Source organism: Bos indicus, chromosome 21, assembly GCF_029378745.1.
Source record: "Bos indicus isolate NIAB-ARS_2022 breed Sahiwal x Tharparkar chromosome 21, NIAB-ARS_B.indTharparkar_mat_pri_1.0, whole genome shotgun sequence".
Classification (NCBI taxonomy): Eukaryota; Metazoa; Chordata; class Mammalia; order Artiodactyla; family Bovidae; genus Bos; species Bos indicus.
Window position 1 is genome coordinate 15,421,226 of NC_091780.1, and position 12,919 is coordinate 15,434,144.

At 47.6% G+C, this 12,919-nt stretch overlaps 1 protein-coding gene and 1 long non-coding RNA gene across 3 annotated transcripts in view; both read right to left on the bottom strand.

Annotated features, from left to right (window-relative positions):
• Nucleotides 1-12,919, bottom strand: part of SLCO3A1 (solute carrier organic anion transporter family member 3A1) — a 375,421-nt gene that overhangs the window by 259,024 nt on the left and 103,478 nt on the right. The window lies entirely within an intron of this gene.
• LOC139178169 (uncharacterized) overlaps nucleotides 335-12,919 on the bottom strand; it is a 34,549-nt gene continuing 21,964 nt past the window's right edge. The window contains exon 2 of the long non-coding RNA XR_011562556.1: nucleotides 335-12,893. This is a non-coding gene — a long non-coding RNA (uncharacterized lncRNA). The remainder of the gene's footprint in view (nucleotides 12,894-12,919) is intronic.

The following is a 12,919-nucleotide window of genomic DNA, read 5'->3' on the forward strand; positions in this document are numbered from 1 at the left end:
GCTTCCTTAGTGCTGCTATGCTGGAGTATGGCACTAGGGATGGAGCACACCCCATAGATGCCTGTTGGCAGATCCCACCTTGAAGTCACCTGTCATCCCCCGGCTTTGCCACTCCATGGTGACAAGTTCCTGTCAACTGCTGAATGTTTCTCAAAGGATGGGTACCAATCCTTCCTTAGAAGAGAATTTTGAAAACTCAGGTCGTCGTCTTTCTCTCCTTGGCCTTTGAGCATTAAAACTAAACTGGGGAAAATGGGTGGGTCTTGGTTGCTTTCTCTCTTTTTAATGTAAAAAAAACCCCTCCATTAGAGACATTCGGGCATGGGGCAGGAAATGGTGTAATTCTTTTAAGTCCTTTTCCTTAAGTACACTATGTAGCCGCCCTGTACTACAGTTTTGGAGTCTATATTTCAACTGATCATCTACCATATGCATTTGAATGTAACACTATAGTTTTCAGACTATGATCTTCAATACCTGCAAAATATTCCATCCTTTTCATATATCATAATTGACTGGACCATTTGACGTGTCAGCTCTCTTCTTTTCTTTTCTTTTCTTTTTTTATTGAAGCATAGCTGACTTACAATGTGTTATTTTCTGCTGCAGGGCAAAGAGATTCAACATCTCAGTTCTTGACAATACCGGTGAATTTGTACCTTTGATTTGTCATCTCAGGCCCATTTGGAAGGTTCTTCTTCAGCAAGAGCCCTTGGGTCCACATAATTTGTCCTCTTTCTCTGTCCATGTAAATGGAGGCTGCTCACTGTCTTTTCATTTTTTTTTTTTTTTTGGAAATTCCTTATATGACCTTTCTCTTGAATAGGTCTAAGTTATTATTTTAATATAACAAACGAAGCTTCTTCATTAGAGGAAGACACAGGAGGGGGAATGCACAGATTTTGCTATAAAGCCTTGTTTTACCTCTGGAGAGGGCCAGATGTGCCCAGAAGTTTCCATACATAAACATGCATAAGGCTTCTTCCCCTCAGACCTGGGTAGGGATGAATGCGTCTTAGTGAGTCACCAGCACCAACGACTTTCCAGGCTCTCTCATTAGCCATGAACCCCAAAAGGAGCTTGTCCAACATGACCTTGAGTGCTCCTCAAGGGTGCACTGCACAGCACTGCCCGGAACCAAGGCATCTGGGAACTACTGGCAGGGATGTAACTGGTCCCACTGCCTGCCTGGGACTGATGCCTCTGGCGAGAGTGTAGACTGACCAGCTGTACAACACCAGACAAGCTGCTTAAGTCTGTACGTTGCTGTTCAATCACTAAGTCACGTCTGACTTTTTGCGACCCCGTTGACTGTAGCCCGCCAGGCTCCTCTGTACATGAGATTCTCCAGGCAGGAATACTGGAGTGGGTTGCCATTTCCTTCTGGAGGGGATCAGCCTAACCCAGGGACTGAACCCATTGTCTCCTGCATTGCAAGTGGATTCTTTACCACTGAGCCACCAGAGAAGCATCTCTAACTTTATACAGAAGAAGTTAAACGAGTGATCTTGAAGTCTTCTCAGTTCTTAAATGACAAAAGGCCTGTCCTCATGGGCCAGGGACCCAGGGTGACCCAGGGACTTGTATCTGGAGAAAGAGGCCCACACTGAACCCATGACCATGAGCTAGCACACAGCACTGCCTGACCCTGCCTGACCCTCCCTGACCCTGCCTGACCCCTGCCTTTCCATCACCGAGGGATATTTACACGTTTCCAGAAAATGTCAGATGATTCTTAACCAAGATAATAGGAGAAAGAGATGAGGTGTTTGAGGAAGCCAGAAACTCTAGAGTTATCCTGGAGTTTTCTCTTTCTGTCTGTAATCTTTCCCTACTCCTCACCACAATCCATCAGGAACTCCTAACAACTCATCTTCAAAAATCTCTGTCATAGACCCAAAGATTATCATACTAAGTGAAGTCAGAGAAAGACAAATACCGTATGATATCTCTTCTATGTGGAATCTAAAAAAAAAAGATACAAATGAACTTATTTACAAAATAGAAACAAGACTCATGGACATAGAAAACAAACTTATAGTTACCCAAAGGGGAAAAGGGACAGGGAGGGATAAATTAGGAGTTTGGGATTAACAGATAAACACTACTATAAATAAAACAGGTAAACAAGGGCCTGCTGTATAGCGTAAGGAACAATATTCAATATTTTATAAAGACGTGTAATAGGACACACACACACACATATATATCCAAATCACTATCGCACACCTGAAACTAACACAATATTGTAAATCAACTAGACTACACTAAAAAAAAAAAAAAAGAAAAACCCTCCCAAGTCCATCTGAGTCTATCACTGCCCCCACAGCACAGCCTGGTCATCCAGGCTATGATGACCTTTTACTCCAGCTGCTGCAACAGTCTCCTAATTATTACCGTCACCCGTTCACTCAGCAGCAAAACATCAGCAGATCACATCACTCCAGTGCAAACCCGGAGAATGAAAACAGCCCTCGAAGGCCTCGCTGTCTCCTGCAGGGCCCTGCCGTCCTCTCTCCACCTGCCTCAGCGGCAGCTCTCATACCCCTCCGCTCACCCTGCCACACGGGTTTTATTTTCCTTTGTCATACGCAGTAACAGGGCCTTTGCACACACTCTTCCTGCAGGGCTCCTGCTACCCTCCCACAGCGGTCACCACAGCTTGTGACTACTGTCCGCCTACTTACTTACGCATTCAATCACTGTGAGCTCCTCCTTACTAAAGCATCAACGCCACGATTCCAGGGCCCTGTGTCTTTTGTTCCCAGCACCCAGTCCAGAGCCAACCACATAGAAAATATTGATGAGTGAATAAAGAAAGTACAAAGTCTATAGCAGAATATAAACTGTCCAGATAATTCAATAAGGGCCTGAATACTTGCTCTTCCCCTCTCCAGGGGATCTTCCCAATCCAGACTCAAGTTTGATCTCTGGGTTGGGAAGATCTCCTGGAGAAGGGAACAGCTACCCACTCCAGTATTCTTGCCTGGAGAATCCCATGGACAGAGGAGCCCTGGTGGGCTACGGTCCAAAGGGTCTCAAAGAATCCAGCAGGACTGAGTAACATTTTCATTTTTTCTAATAGAAAATATAGGAGAGTGGTTAAAATAGGAATGTAGGAGATTTTTATCATTCACATATTAAAACGAGAATTTAGAAAGTTTCAGGCAAGAGTGATGTTTCTTTGCACACGTGTGTGTGTGTACACCTCGTCTCAGGATGACCACCATCAGTTCTGCTTGGCCGGACAGCCCCCCACCTCTCACATTGCTTCAGAAGTGACTCGAGTGTCCAGATCTCAAGGAGGGCTTCCTCGTGAAGGACACCTCATGGGTAAAGAAGCAGTCACTGAATCCCCCACTTCAGGTATTCAGACCCCCCAGGACTTCATTGTGTCCTGTCTGCTTGCCAAGGGCCAGGCAGAGGGATAAGGGTCCAAAGGGACGCGGTAGCGAGAGAGGCTTGGATCTAATCTCGGGGACCTGGGACGCTGGGCTTCAGTGCTTGCACCTGGCAAAACGAAATGGAGCAACAAAATGCAAAGAAACTATAAGGGACTAAAAATAAGTGCAACTGCGTGCATGCGCAGGTGGGACAAATTATGGACAAGATATGCAAAGACTAGAAATCCAAGTGCCCCTCTAAAAAGCCAGGAGCAAACAGGGTGTTGGGAGCAAAAACGGGGTACTACACACCCCCTCACCAAAGGGGTAGGCAAACCCCATGAGCCAGCCCTCTGGCCAGACCACTGAGGACACCCCTACCCTCACCCCATGTTAGAAACCAGCTTGCCCCCGCTTGGGGAGGGAGTCAGCAAGGGAACCTGTTACTTGTTTTCACTTCCCCTGGGTGCAGAAGGCACCCCAATAAAGCTTTGTCTAGATTTCTTAACTGGCCTCTTATCACTATCTATTGACTCAGAAAGGTCACGAGTAGGTGAGCACTGAAGCTAAAGCCACCCGGAGCCCAGCCCGGCAGCTGCTGTACCGAGAGGGAAACTCGCCAGAAGCCGGGGCAGCCAGCACGCACTTCATCTCTTCGGGGACATCTCTCAAGCCTCCCGGATAATACAGCTCCCCCTTGTTGGCCTTGTCCTTCTTGCTCCGCAGCTCAGAAACCTGGAGCTGCTGAAACCCCGCGGGGCTCACTGGCGAATAGAAGGGCCCCAGAGGCCTAAGCCAGATTTAGAGTCTGAAGAGGGGCCTTGCAGAAGGATACGGAAATCATAAAAATAATAGCCATGCTTGTGTAGGGCTTCCTAAGTGCCAGCGGCTCTTCTAAGCCCCTTCAGTATATCAACATGGCCTATCAATAACCCTAAGGAGGCATTTCGCGGATGAGGGAAACTGAGGCCCAGTAAGGTTGTGCAACATGCCTGAGGCCACCGTGCAGAGAAATAGGTGGTCAGAGAGGGTGTGCGTGTCGCAGATGGTTACACGCTCAGTTTTGCACTGAAAAGCACACGATGGATGACGATGTGCAGTGTGAGGCCACAGCCAAGGGCCCACCAAGGGGAGCCCCCACCCAGGATGAGCAATGGCGGGAGAGTGTCCTCAGCCCTTAGGCCTAAAGATGCAGGCGGAGAGAACCACGCCATGGGTGCCCAGCTAGAACTGGCCTAGGTGGGGAAGGCAGAACCCCCCCTAAGGGGGGTGGGGGTGGAGAGAGGACGACATAATCCGAGTCATCTTTTTCTCACTCAGGGCTCTGTATATGTGTACGCTCAGTCTCTAAGGCATGTCCAACTCTTTGCGACCCCATGGACTGTAGCCTGCCAGGCTCCTCTGTCCATGGGATTTCCGAGGCAAGAATCTTGGAGTGGGCTGCCATCTCCTCCTCCATCAGGGCTCTGATGTCCTGCTAAAGCCTCCCAGTGGGCCTCCATTTCACCATTAATCAAGCAGGGGAATCATGTGGTTGCTACCGAAAACAGTAAGCTGATACAGAAGACCCAGGTTCGATTCCTGGCTTGGGAAGGACAGCCAGAAGGGGAAGCCCTGGAGAAGGAAACGGCAACCTATTTTCCCACAAGTCTTCTCGCCTGGGAAATCTCACTGGCAGAGCAGCCTGGCGGGCTAGTTTGTGGGGGCCACAGAAGAGTCCGACAGGACTTAGTGACTAAATAACACCCCCCCCTCACACACACGCACACTCACAGACACACACACAACCCACAGCAAGCACTCAGCCTTTTCCCAAGAGAACACTTCAACCGCCTAACCGGCCAGCGGAACCACCTGCTTTCTCTCTGCCCTGGAGCAATTTTGCCCACAGTCATGCAAGGGAAGGAGGCATGGGGGGTAAGCCTGCAGAATTAATTTCGCATTGTAGCTGCCTAACGACCTTTAATTGCCTGGCTGTAGGCTTGCACATTAATGCAGGCAAAACCAGCCCTCAGTTTAAAAGGGTGTTTTCCTCCCACCCTCCACCTCTGCCTCCCTGTCAATAAATCACTCTGGTAAAATGGCAGGATGGCAAAGCCAGAGGCCAGAGGTCCAGGGGGCCCTCCTGGGCCGGATGCCTCATTAACATTTAGCAGGCCTGCCCAGATGTTCTCGAGCTGCCGGAGGTGGGGAGGGAGGGGGCCTGGGCCAGTCAGAAAGCGGCACAAAGAAGCCTGAGAGGTGGCAGTCAGGGTATTTACCCAGGTCACCCATAGAAAATGAGGTTTACTCAGTGCAAAACACTGGCTGGCATGGGGGTGTCTGGGCCCAGGAGGCTCTCTGGGTTCCAAAGGAGACCCTGAGCTTTGAGGAATACCTGCAGGTGCACCAATGCAAACAGCCAGGAAGCCGAGGAGGCTCACAAGACCGTGTGAGTGTGTGTCCAGGTGTCTGCCGGGGTGAGAGGTACCAGAGCGATGCTCTTGAATGACCCTGACGCAATTCCCTGAACCACAGAAAGTATTCTGCATTCCTGAGGGCTGGAACATGTGCCCCAGGGCCAGACTACTGAGGCTCAAGGCCTGCCTGCTGCTGCTACTCTCCAGCTGTGTGACTCTGGGCAAGTGACTTGACCTCTCTGTGCTTAAATCAGTGGCCCACGGGAGGGCTCAGTAACACACCAGCGGGAAGGTGGCAAGGCTCTGGGCAGCACCCTGTGGACTGTGGGGGCTGCTTTTATAGCTGGGGAGAGGTCCTGGGCAGAGGTGGATGGAGGAAGCAGGAAGGAGGCCTAGGAGTACCAGGTCTGGGCTAGGACGCAGGATGGGGGAGAAGGGGCAGCAGCCTGGCACCTTCTCTGGTTCCACCAGCTCACATGTCTGCGTGCAAGTCCCATGAAAGGCTCCTTTCACCAAGAGGTGTGGAGCACACAGGAGGATTGCAGCCAGCGTCTGCTGCCTTCCCCAGCGGGGAAGCGGGGAGCGGGAGGGCTGGCCCTCTGCAGAGCTGCGGGGGAGGCCTGCAGAGCTGGGCAGTGTGGAGTCCCGCTGCAGGGCCATGTTCCCCTCCACAATGCCCAAGGCACTTCCCGGAAGAGGGCAGGCACCAGGCCAAGGTCTCATCTAGAGGTGGGAGAGCATCATGGCCTAAGTTTGGAACCCTCCGGGCCTGCCCTCTTTGCCCAGTTCCTCCAGAGAAGGCTAAAGCCACCGGTGACCTGCCTCTGCTTTCTTTCTCTGCTAATCCCTCATCCATCCCACTGTGCCTAACTGTAAGATTGCTGAAGTGAAAACGGCAGTCCCTGACCAAATCTAGAACTGCCAACCACTGAGGCCGTGGAGTTAGATTCTGGGGTCTGTGGATGAGGGTGCAAATGCCCGCAACACCACATACTCGCTGGGTGATTGTGGGCAAGTTAGTCGCTCTGGACTCAGCTTCCTTACCTGTAAAATGGGAACGATACTCCTACTTCTTATGCTTGTCTTAAGGGTTAAATCAGTAAATATACATCAAACATCTAAAGCATCTTGGCTCCTAGAAAGAACTACTGGAATCATAGAAGAAGCCATCCTGTAACTATGACACAAATACCAAGATACCAAATAGCCATGCCTCCATTTTCTATTTAAGCTGCAGTGTTGCACATGAGCTGCTGGACTAATTTTCCTCAGATGCCATATCATCCCATCACTTTTCAACTAAATGGGTTATCCCATGACTACCAGGAAAGTTGGTAGGAAGAGAAGGACAGGAGGAAAGGAAGGTTACTGAGGCCCTGCTATTTTTCCTGGCCATGTTCTAGCATTTTATAGTCAGTATTTCATTTAAACTTCAGTATTTCATGTAACCTTTGCAAGAAGTCTCATAACACAGATGGTATTCTCCACATTTTAAAGATGAATAAATTTAGGCTCAGAAAGCGGCAGTGGTTTGCACAGGATCAGTGGTGAAACTGACGTCTGACTCCAACACAAAAGCCTATTTTTCTTTTAATAATGATTAAAATACTAGGAAGAGGAAGAAAGAATTATGGTGACAGCTGATTTTCATCAAGTGCTTACTCTGAGCCAGGTGACACTGTGAATGCTTCACATGCATTCACCTACTCATCGTCAGAACAGCCTGATGAAGTGGGTACTGTTACTAATTGCACTCCCATTTTACAGATGTGAAAACTGAGGTCAAGTAACTTACCCAGGACTGCCTATCTTGGAAGTGGAATTGTTCTGATAAGTTACTCACTGTCTCAAATTAAAACTTTGCACAATCTGTTCTTCCCAAATGCCCCCTTCCCTTCTTCCCTTTCCCCCAGTTTACTAGCCTCCTTCCTCTTCTTAACAATGCAGCTCAGAAATCCCCTCTACTAGGCTGCCTTCACAGAGACCACCTTCCTCCAAGAGCAGGGTACAGTCATAGTTTCTAGCTCCAGCCCTTGTTCCCACAGGGCCGGCATCTAGAGAGTGCTTTCCATGTGCTCCATGCTCCTAGCAAAGGCAGAGAAATGTCAGTAGAGCCGAGTCCTTATTAATGTCTCCTCTAATGAGCCCTCAAGAGCTCATAAGCAGAAAAATACTGTAATGCAAGTGGGGGGTTTCCATCTACATCATCAGCCGGGATGACAGCAGCTTATGTAGCTACAAAATGCAGCCACACTTTTCTCATGGAGATGAAACCCAGGAGAAACAGAGATAAAGGTGTTCTGACTCTCCAACCCCCTTCCAGGACTGGAAGGGGACTTCCAGTTCCACATGGGACTTCCTTCCATGTGGACTCTGAGCGCAGAGTTGGGTCAATATTCATTATCCATACTCAGCAAATGAATGAAAGGCCTTTGGTGTCCCACAATCACAGTGACCTTATTTTAGGGACACAGATTGGGACTCAAGGTGCCCACGAGGGAAACAGACTGGGTTGTGGGAACTCGAGAACATCTTGGGGACTGTGGCCAAAGGGGGAAACGCGGCCTCTGTGACCATCACAGGGGCTGAAAGGTAGTTGGCGGCCCTCAGCCCCCTCTGGGGACAGCCCTAGCCTTCACCTTGGAGAAACTTCCTCCTCCTCAACTTGATCTGCAAGGGTTTCTTTATCTAAGCCAGGGAAATAGCCTGTTCAGTCCCATATCGGCACCACCTACATTCTTCTCCATCTGCAGAAAAGGATATAGAAAGAGGCATGGTGCCAGGAAGAGAGTTCCAAAGTTAAACAGTCATTACGTTGTCATCAAACCCCTCGGGGGCTTAAACCCTCCAGCCCTGAGCTGTCTGACAGAACCTGCTGCCATAGAAGAAATGTTCAACAGCCTGCACGTTCCCAAACAGGAGCCAGGAGCCACATGTGGCTCTTGCATCTTGAAATTCAGATGGTGGGACTTTCCCCTTGGTTATGAGATTAAGACTTCACACTCCCGATGCAGCGGACACAGGTTTTGGACGGAGGAGCCTGGTAGGCTGCAGTCCATGGGGTCGCTAAGAGTTGGACACTACTGAGCGACTTCACTTTCACTTTTCACTTTCATGCACTGGAGAAGGAAATGGCAACCCATTCCAGTGTTCTTGCCTGGAGAATCCCAGGGATGGGGGAGCCTGGTGGGCTGCCGTCTCTGGGGTCGCACAGAGTCGGACACAACTGAAGCGACTTAGCAGCAGCAGCAGAGGGAACTAAGATCCTTTGTGTCACATGGTGTAGCCAAAAAATAAGAAAAGAAATCCAGCCAGTGCAACTGAACAATCGTATCTTTAATTTTAGTTGGCTTGAATTCATTTAAATAGCTATATGTGGGGACTTCCCTGGTGGTCCAGTGGCTGAGACTCCACACGCCCAATGCAGGGGACCTGGGTTCGATCCCTTGTCAGGGAACTAGATCCCACATGCCACAACTAAGAGTTCCTATGTCAACTATAAGCTCCCACTCGTCACAGCAAAGACTGAAGATCCTGCGTGCTGCAACCAAGACCCAGAGCAGCCAAATAAACATACATATTAAAAAATACTTTGAAAAGAAATAAAAACGAAAAAGATAAATAGCCATGTGTGGCTAGTGGGTGCCATACTGGACAGTGCAGCTGCAGGTCACATTTAGGAAAAAAATCGACTACAGTTTAAACCTAGAAGCCAGGTAAAAATTGGGAAATGGGGCTTGTGCAGACATTCTGTCCTCCACTTAGTAAAGCATTGAGTACTTACCACCTGCTAGGAATGGTGCATTTTCATGTCACTTCCATGATCATCGCAACATTGCGATTAAGAGAAATGGTATTATCGCTCCCCTTGCACCATGGGGGAAACTGAGTCACAGAGCTCAGGAGCAATAGAGAGCCAGGGTGGAGTGCTGGCAGTGCGGTCACTCAGCCACCAGCATCCTGTGCTCAGTGGTTTGCTAAGTAGCCAGGCTTTATTCTCTCCATTCAGACCTGTGAAAACTTTAATAATGAGCTTTATATTCCCAATTAGCATACGTACCCAAGGCTAATTGTGGTGGGACGTCCCTGAAACAGTTTGAAGGTTCTGAAATAACCCACAGAGGCTGGTCAAACAACAGATCCTTCCAACAAGAAGCACGAAAGCTCCTAAAAGGCAGGCGAGGTACGGGCACTGACCGCCGTCCAGTAACAGGCCCAGTGTGCCGTCATGTGAAACACTCCCTTGGCACCACCAGGAAGTGACAAACCCTCTTCCTCTCCCCCATACCAGCAACCCCCACATCATGAGACTGAATTAAAATCAGGAGAGAGGAGGCTAAGGCTTACCCACAGCTCACATATTTGGCTTAATAATCCAGCTGGTTGAAGAGATTCCATCCTCATAGCAAATAAGAGTGGGCTCATGTGAAGGTAAGGGCTACTGTGTGGCAAGAATGACCTTTGCCCTCATTGGCCTCACCTCTCCCCTGCCTCTAACCCAGGACCTGTTTTTTTTTTTTTTTTTTTTTTAATGTTCTTAGGTCTCTGACCCCTCAATGGATCGGAGTTGATAACCACATTGACAAAAAGTTCATTACATTGCCTTTTCTTCTAACTAATCAGATCACTTCTCTCCCTCAAAGGTGCAAGGCTTAGACCCGTAATATTCCTTACTTAATATAAGCACCTTAATCAGGAAATTCCCCGAGGATGCCATCCTGCTAGAGAAGACCACCCCACCAAGACAGCTCTCATTCAAAGCTCAAGGTATTTCTAGGAAAAGGTGAAGTTATAATCACAGTCTTGGACAGAGCCGTAATGTACAGAATTATAAAAATCGTGGCTGAGAAAAACTTGGCTCAACACTGGAAAGACGTTCAACCAGGAAAAAGAAAGGAAATAAAGAAACCTACGATACAGCAATGAAGCTGATCGATGCTTGTCAACCTCATGCCTCTGGCTGGTTTCAAAATGTTATGTTACAAATAAAAAAGAAAAGCCATAGGTCTGCAATGTGGCAAGTGTTAGTAATTCATTCAGGGCGGCTTTCCAAAGAGATCTCCCTGGGATCTTGTTTTTACTATAGTGAGAGTCTGATAACTACAAAATCTGGAGTTACTATGTCAGGGAATATTGGCAGATGTCTTAAAAAGCAGTAGTTTGTCAAAGAAATGGTACAGGGTGCCCATTTGACCATTTTAAAGCCAATAAGACAGGTACGAAGAAGTAGCAAGGGGACTTCCCTGTCCAGTGATTAAGAATTTGCCTTGTGATGCCAGGGATGCAGGTCAGATCCCTGGTCAGGAAACCAGGTTCTCACATGCCACGGAGCAACTAAGCCTGAGCACCACAATTAGAGAGCCAGCATGCCTCAATTAAGACCCACGGCAGCCAAAATAAATGAGTATTAAAAAAAAAAAAAGTATTGCGAGAAGCAGCCCTTGATACTCTCTGAGCTCCTGCACAACTTCTGTGTGTGAGATGAAGCCAAGGCCATTTATTACCCTGCCATTTTTCAGCAAGCAGTCTTGACAAAGGAGAGAACTGCCCTTTAAGACAGAGAACAGGCTTGCTTACTGTCTGCTAGAAAAGCTGTGGATTCCTCAAATGCAGTGTTCCTTGCCTGGAACACAACTCCACGCAGGAGCAGACATCCGCCTATCCATCATGCCCTCCAAATCACCCCTGTGCTGCTGACAAGACAAAAGGAACAGTAACAGCACGCAGATTTTTGTACCAGGAGTAATAACTGTTTCTCTCTGACTCATGCAGCTCATGTCTTCTGAGCATCCATGAAGTAACAACAGGCCAAGTTTTAGCTTATAACACTATAACATTTAGACATTAATAAAAGCAAATTCTAGACTCAACAAGGAGCTCAAGGCAAAGTAGTGACCATTTGAAAAAGAAAGAAAGAAATCTAGGGACAGGGCACATGGGCAGGCAGACTATTAATTGCCCAGGGATTATAACTTCCTTACTCATAAAAACCACGAAACCAGAATTGCAATTCTAAAGCAAAGTGTGGTATATGAAAGCAGACACCAGCGTTCAAATCTGCCAGACACCAGCTCTGAGACTTTGAACAAGTCATCTAACTCCCCTCCCCACGCCTCAGTTTATTCATCTGTAGAATGGGGACAGTACCAGTACATACTCCAGAGGATGACTATTATGAGAATTATTGAGTGAATTTATGTGAAGCACTTAGAACAGGGCATGCTGCTGCTGCTAAGTCGCTTCAGTCGTGTCCGACCCTGTACGACCCCATAGACAGCAGCCCACCAGGCTCCCCCATCCCTGGGATTCTCCAGGCAAGAACACTGGAGTGGGTAGAACAGGGCATAACACAGAGTAAATGCCACAGGAGTATTTGCTGTTATTACCACCAGCTCTCAAAATTCAGTGATTCTATGTCTCTATACAATGTTAATTATCCTAATTCTTCATCTAATGCCATGTTCCTTTATTTACAGCCTATATTGTCAAGGAAAGTCAGGTGGAGGAAAATGTATATAATAGCTACCTTGTATTCAAGAAAAGGGAGATATTAATATGTAAGTGCATTTGGTAACATTTTTAATACAGAAAAACTCCAAACAAATGGCCACTATAAAGGTGAGGGAAGGTACAGACAGCAGTGACTGGTTTAGAAGCTAGAATTCTCAGAATATTCCTGTTTTGTAGATTTGACTTTGAAATCATGTAGTTTATATAATTATAAAAACTTATGTGTTAAGAAGTAATCTATAAAGATCAAAAGCAACATGGGATAAGTTTAACTGCTCATTGAGTTAGAGTCCTAACCACACAGAGAGGAGCCATGGTCAATGATTTTTAAACATAGTAATATAACTACCCCAAAAGGACATGCTTTAAGGACAAAAAGAGCTAGAAAAAAATCTGATTAGTGAAATGTTTATCATCACTGTTAAATTATGATTTGTAGAAGTATACACGCATGCGTGCCCAGTCATGTCTGACTCTCTGTGACCCCATGGACTATAGCCTGCCAGGCTCCTCTGTCCATAGAATTTTCCAGGCAAGAACAATGGAATGGGTTGCCATTTCCTTCTCCAGGGGATCTTCCTGACCTAGGGACTGAACCAGCCTCCTGCACTGGCAGGAGGATTCTTC